At 44.2% G+C, this 6,321-nt stretch overlaps 1 long non-coding RNA gene across 1 annotated transcript; it reads left to right on the plus strand.

The window, feature by feature from the left end:
* The first annotated feature begins 720 nt into the window (after positions 1-720).
* Positions 721-6,053, plus strand: LOC113409571. The gene is made up of 3 exons (XR_003370555.1): positions 721-823; positions 2,899-3,067; positions 6,011-6,053. It is a non-coding gene; the product is annotated as an uncharacterized LOC113409571 (long non-coding RNA).
* The last annotated feature ends 268 nt before the right edge of the window (positions 6,054-6,321 follow it).

Consider the following 6,321-nt stretch of genomic DNA (forward strand, 5'->3'; position numbering starts at 1 on the left):
CTGAGCCTCGCGAGCTTGAGTTGGCTGGCATGGGTCAGCCACGGGTGTCTAGTTGCTGCATAGACATACCCACACATGTGCTTAACTTTAAGCATTGGCGTAGTCCAGTGGTTCCCAAACTTGTTCCGCCACTTGTGCAGGGAAAGCCCCTGGCGGGCCGGGCCGGTTTGTTTACCTGCCGCGTCCGCAGGTTCGGCCGATCCTGGCTCCCAGTGGCTGAAGTTTGCTGCTCCAGGCCAATGGGGGCTGCGGGAAGCGGCGGCCAGTAGGTCCCTCGGCCAGCACCGCTTCCAGCAGCTCCCATTGGCCTGGAGCAGCGAACCGCGGCCACTGGGAGCTGCGATGGGCCAAACCTGCGGAACATCTCTGTGTTGCTCAGGTTTAACTAGCTGGGAAATGAGTGCTGAAATTTCCAGTCTCCTTTGGTCAAAGCTCACATTTTGGCTTGGGAACCAGCTGCTTGAAAACACCTAGAATGGTGGAGGGCCAAAGAAGCTTTAGAAAAAATGTTCAAAATGTACACAAAATACTTAGAAATGTCTAAAAAAAGAAAGGTTTAGGGGTGGGGGAACTGTATAAATCAACATAAAGCTCTTGCTTGTTTCATCTCGACTAAGTACTCTGTCATATCGTTAAGGAAACCTGCCTACATTTTCCCTTCCTAAGGTGGCCAGTTCTTTGAGGTTTGTGCTAGACTCGACAAGCAGGCATGCCCTGTGGTATATAATGGTTTAACCGGAACAGGAGTATTCCATGAGTGCATTGCTGATTTCCAACTGAATCGGACCGTCCCAGGCTGGGGCTTGGTTGAATTTTATTACAGGTGAGATCCTGGTATACAGGAGTAGAGAAATTATCCTTATTCTGAGAGCTGAGTGGAGACAGCAAACAAATATGCTTTCGAACAAAAGGCACACATCTGAATTGCCAGCCGTGGCATTCGCTGTTTGCTTTCTGTGAATGTTTGCATAAGCACCGTTTGTTCCAAAGCAAAACTGTCCTGAATACTTATGCATGTATTCTTGTGTCTATGTGTGCATCACAGGGGCTTGTGCAGCCATCTTTGAATCTCCTGCTGGCTTTGTGAGTTGGAAGCCCATCCACTCTGGGGAAATGAATGAGTCTATGTCAAATTGGGCGGCCTGTCACATTATGTAAATAATGAATCACAAGCATTATCCATTCACAAACAGCACTTTAGCCATCTCAAAACTGAAATTTGTTCAGCCGAAAGATTTGTCAAACAACTGCAAATAGCAGACAAAGTATGAATAAACTCATCGTTTGTTCATGGGTAACTTTGGACACAGCCCTGGTAAAGCTCCCGCTGCTGGCCATTCACCAGGCTGTTGTTTTGGGCCCACGTGCTGTGCGGCACTGCCTCTGGTTTGGGTCTTGAGGCACACTCTTGGGGTGCAGCTCCTCCATTTAACACTGCCTTCTGAGAGCTGAGACCCTAGGCTCCAAATGCCTAGACCCAGTGACTTATGCCAGCTCCCCCAGAATCCCCAGTTGCTTAAGCACACATCCTTTCTTACAGCTCCAGCCTTGGGGTCACTCTGAATTACAGTTTACTTCTCCAGGGACACATCATAGATAAAGCACATAACACCCAGATTCTGCAAAAGGGATTTTAAAACAATTACTCTTTACTGGAGACAGCACAAGAAATATATCGGTCTAAATTAAAGAATACAACATCTCTAGCCCATCCCTGCCTCAGTTTCCTTACCATTCTGGAGTGTTCTTTGGGATTTGGAGCAATGTCCTTTCAGGATCCCAAGTCCGCCTCTCCTTCACCTCTCTCGTTCTGGCTCCTCTGGAACATGGAGTCTCCCACTTTTCCAACCAGCTTCCTTTGGCTTGGCTAGTCCCACAGTCAAAGAAGACCCCCTCTGCTATGAAAGCATGCTGGTCTGTTCCTCTCCTGCCTAAGATTTCCTTTTCTCTGAGTCCCTCTGAGTTTTTAAATGTGAGCAGTAGCCCCGGGTTTCTGTGTTTTCCTGTTGGGAGATTTTCCATTCTCCACTCCCCTGAAGATAAACTTGGTTGAATGGGTTTTCCAGCTCAGGCATCCCCCTTAGCATACCCACTGTTCAGCCAGAACCCAGCTGTTACGGTTAATGACTTCTTTTTGTTTATTCTGTGATATGTAAAGGACCCTATCAGCCCACGGTTGACTCACTACACAGTGAGGCCTTTGATGATACAGCAATTGTATAAAATTAACCAGAATTCATAAACTGTACATAGACAGATTACTCAAATTGTCACAACTTGTGAACAGGAGAAAAGGCTACAGTCACCAAATACATCTTTCACTGCAAATTGTTCACTCGGCTGTGCTGAGAAGTATGATTATTTCTGATTCACTAGAGAATCCAGTAAAAGATTAAGCCCACGTTTTTCCAAAATTAGTAATGATTCTTGGGACTCAACTTCAAACATCTTAAAGGGTCGTAATGTTCAGAGGATGGGTGCTCAGCACTTTCTGAAAATTGGACTCATTTAAGATATCTAAAACTGGACTCCAATGGAACATTAGTTAGTTTTGAAAATTGTGGTCTAAGACTGATGCCAGATAACCAAATAGCTCATTAGACTCATAGACTTTAAGGCCAGAAGGGACCACCATGGTCATCTAGACCAGTGGTTCTCAACCCGTGGCCCAATCAGCACACAGCTGCGGCTCATGTGACATCCTCAGGGCCATATAGGTAGTATATAGTGTGCATGCAGCCCACAATGGTAAATAGGCTGAGAACCACTCATCTAGCCTGACCTGCACTGAGAGATATACATACATTTTGAGAATGTAGCATTCATGACAGAAAGGCAGTCTTACTCCTTGTCTTCCCTACCACTGTGGCATAACATGCATCATTTCTGTACTTCTAGAGATGCAACTGGGCAGCTTATTCCTAATTCTGGCTCTAGGCTGAAGGAGCCATCCGTTCCTGCCAGCTCCCAATTCACTGAAGAGCACTCTCAATGCACCAGGGACGTGGGGGGCAAAGGAGCCCAGCTAGATCAGCTCACATAGTTACAGAAGCAGCTCAGGAACAAGGTGAGTTTTCACAAGGAGCCAGCATCTTTCAACCTTCAGCTCTCCAGTTTCCAGGCTGTGGAGTTTTGCAGTGACATCTCTGTTGTTATAAATGCATGTATGTGACAGGTCTGTCTTGGAAACTCAAGCTGTATCATAGAAGCATAGGATTGAAAGGGACCTCGAGAAGTTTAATAATTGGTTACTATATTGAGCAAAGCAGAGTGCATTGGACTGTCAAAATAGATATTTGGAGAGAGAGTTTCATAGAATCACCTCGAGAGGTCATCTAGTCCAGTCCCCTGCACTCATGGCAGGACTAGTTATTATCTAGACCATTCCTGACAGGTATTCGTCTAACCTGCTCTTAAAAATCTCCAATGATGGAGATTCCACAACTTCCCTAGGCAATTCATTCCAGCACTTAACCACCCTGACAGTTAGGAAGTTTTTCCTAATGCCCAACCTTTAAACCTTCCTTGCTGCAATTTAAGCCCATTTTCTTCTTGTCCTAGCCTCAGAAGCTAAAAAGAACAATTCTTCTCCCTCCTCCTTGTAACAATCTTTTATGTACTTGAAAACTATTATCATGTCCCCTCTCTCAGTCTTCTCTTTTCCAGACTAAACAAACCCAGTTTTTTTCAATCTTCCCTCATAGGTCATGTTTTCTAGACCTTTAATCATTTTTGTTGCTCTTTGGACTTCCTCCAATTTGTCCACATCTTTCCTGAAATGTGGTTCCCAGAACTGGACACACACAATACTCCAGTTGAGGTCTAATCAGCACGGAGTAGAGCAGAAGAGTTACTTCTCATGTCTTGCTTACAACACTCCCGGTAATACATCTCAGAATGATGTTTGTGATGTTTGCTTTTTTTGCAACAGTGTTACACTGTTGACTCATGTTTAGCAACACTATGACTCCCAGATCCCTTTCCGCAGTACTCCTTCCTAGGCAGTCATTTTCCATTTTGTATGTGTGCAACTGATTGTTTCTTCCTAAGTGGAGTACTTTGCATTTGTCCTTATTGAATTTCATCCTATTTACTTGAGACCTTTTCTCCAGTTTGTCCAGATTATTTTGAATTTTAATCCTATCCTCCAAAGCACTTTCAACCCCTCCCATCTTGGTATCGTCCGCAACCTTTATACGTTAACCGTATCACCTTATTTTCTTCTAAATGTTTGCAAATTGATTGCTTCATTATTTGCTCCATTATCTTTCCGGGTACAGAAGTTAAGCTGACTGGTCTGTAATTCCCTGGGTTGTCCTTATTTCCCTTTATATAGATGGGCACTATATTTACCCTTTTCCAGTCTTCTGGAATCTCTCCCTTCTTCCATGACTTCTCAAAGATAATCGCTAATGGCTCAGATATCTCCTCAGTCAGCTCCTTGAGTATTCTAGGATGCATGTCATCAGGCCCTGGTGACTTGAAGACATCTAATTTTTCTAAGTAATTTTTAATTTGTTCTTTTCCTATTTTAGCTTCTAATCCTACTTCATTTTCACTGGCATTCACTACATTAGATGTCCAATCACCACCAACCTTCTTGGTGAAAACTGAAACAAAGAAGTCATTAACACCTCTGCCATTTCCACATTTTCTGTTATTATTCCCCCCACACACAATGAGTAACAGGCCTACCCTGTCCTTGCTCTTCCTCTTGCTTCTAATGTATTTGTAGAATGTTTTCTTGTTACCCTTTATGTCTCTAGCTAGTTTGATCTCGTTTTGTGCCTTGGCCTTTCTAATTTTGTCCCTACATACTTGTGTGACTTGTTTATATTCATCCTTTTAATTTGACCTAGTTTCCACTTTTTGTAGGACTCTTTTTTGATTTTTAGATCACTGAAGATCTCCTGGTTAAGCCAGGGTGGTCTCTTGCCATACTTCCTATCTTTCCTACGCAGTGGGATCATTTGCTCTTGTGCCCTGAATAATGTCTCTTTGAAAAACTGCCAACTGTCTTCAATTGTTTTTTCCCTTAGACTTGCTTCCCATGGGATCTTACCTACCAACTCCCTGAATTTACTAAAGTCTGCCTTCTTGAAATCCATTTTCTTTATTTTGCTGTTCTCCCTCCTACCATTCCTTTGAATCATGAACTCGATCATTTCATAATCACTTTCACCCAAGCTGCCTTCCACTTTCAAATTCTTAACCAGTTCCTCCCTATTTGTCTAAATCAAATCTAGAACAGCCTCTCCCCTAGGAGCTTTCCCACCTTCTGAAATAAAAATTTGTCTCCCATACATTCCAAGAACTTGTTGGATAATCTGTGCCCTGCTGTGTTATTTTCCCAACAGATGTCTGAGTAGTTGAAGTCCCCCATCACCACCAAGTCCTGTGCTTTGGATGATTTTGTTAATTGTTTAAAAAAAGCCTCATCCACCTCTTCTTCCTGGTTAGGTGGTCTGTAGTAGACCCCGACCATGCCATCACCCCTGTTTTTTACCCCTTTTATCCTTACCTGGAGACTTTCAGCAAGTCTGTCTCTTATTTCCATCTCAACCTCAGTCCAAGAGTATACATTTTTAATATATAAGGCAACACCTTCTCCCTTTTCCCTCGCCTGTCCTTTCTTAGCAATCTGTACCTTTCTATACCAATATTCCAGTCATGCGTATTATCCCACCAAGTCTCTGTGATGCCAACTATGTCATTGTTGTATTTATTTACTAGCATTTCAAGTTCTTCCTGCTTATTCCCCATACTACTTGCATTAGTATACAGACATCTAAGATACTGATTTGATCCCACCCCCTGTTCTGTCTTGTCTCTCCTTTATCCCTGCTATAACAGCCCATGCTCCCCCCAAATTCCGACCCTTCTCCCAGGTCTCCATGTTTTTGACTTAACTGTGGGCTTTGGTCACCTGCCCCCTTTGAACCTAGTTTAAAGCCCTCCTCATGAGGTTAGTCAGTGTATATTCAAACATGCTCTTCCCCTTCCTCGATAGGTGGACCCCATCTCTGCTTAGCAGTCCTTCTTCCTGGCACAGCATCCCGTGGTCAAGGAAGCCGAAGCTCTCCTGGTGACACCATCCTCGCAGCCAGGCATTCACCTCCAGGATGCATCTGTCTCTGCCTAGGCCCCAACCCTTGACCAGAAGGACTGAAGAGAACACCACCTGCACTCCAAACTCCTTCACCCTTACTCCCAGAGCCCTGTAGTCACTTCTGATCTGCTGAGGGTCATACCTCGCAGTATCATTAGTGCCCACATGGATGAGTTGCATGGGGTAGTAGTCGGAGGACCAGATGATCCTTG

This window comes from Terrapene carolina, unplaced genomic scaffold (genome assembly GCF_002925995.2).
Source record: "Terrapene carolina triunguis isolate 2854851 unplaced genomic scaffold, T_m_triunguis-2.0 Scaffold33891, whole genome shotgun sequence".
In the NCBI taxonomy this organism is placed as follows: Eukaryota; Metazoa; Chordata; order Testudines; family Emydidae; genus Terrapene; species Terrapene triunguis.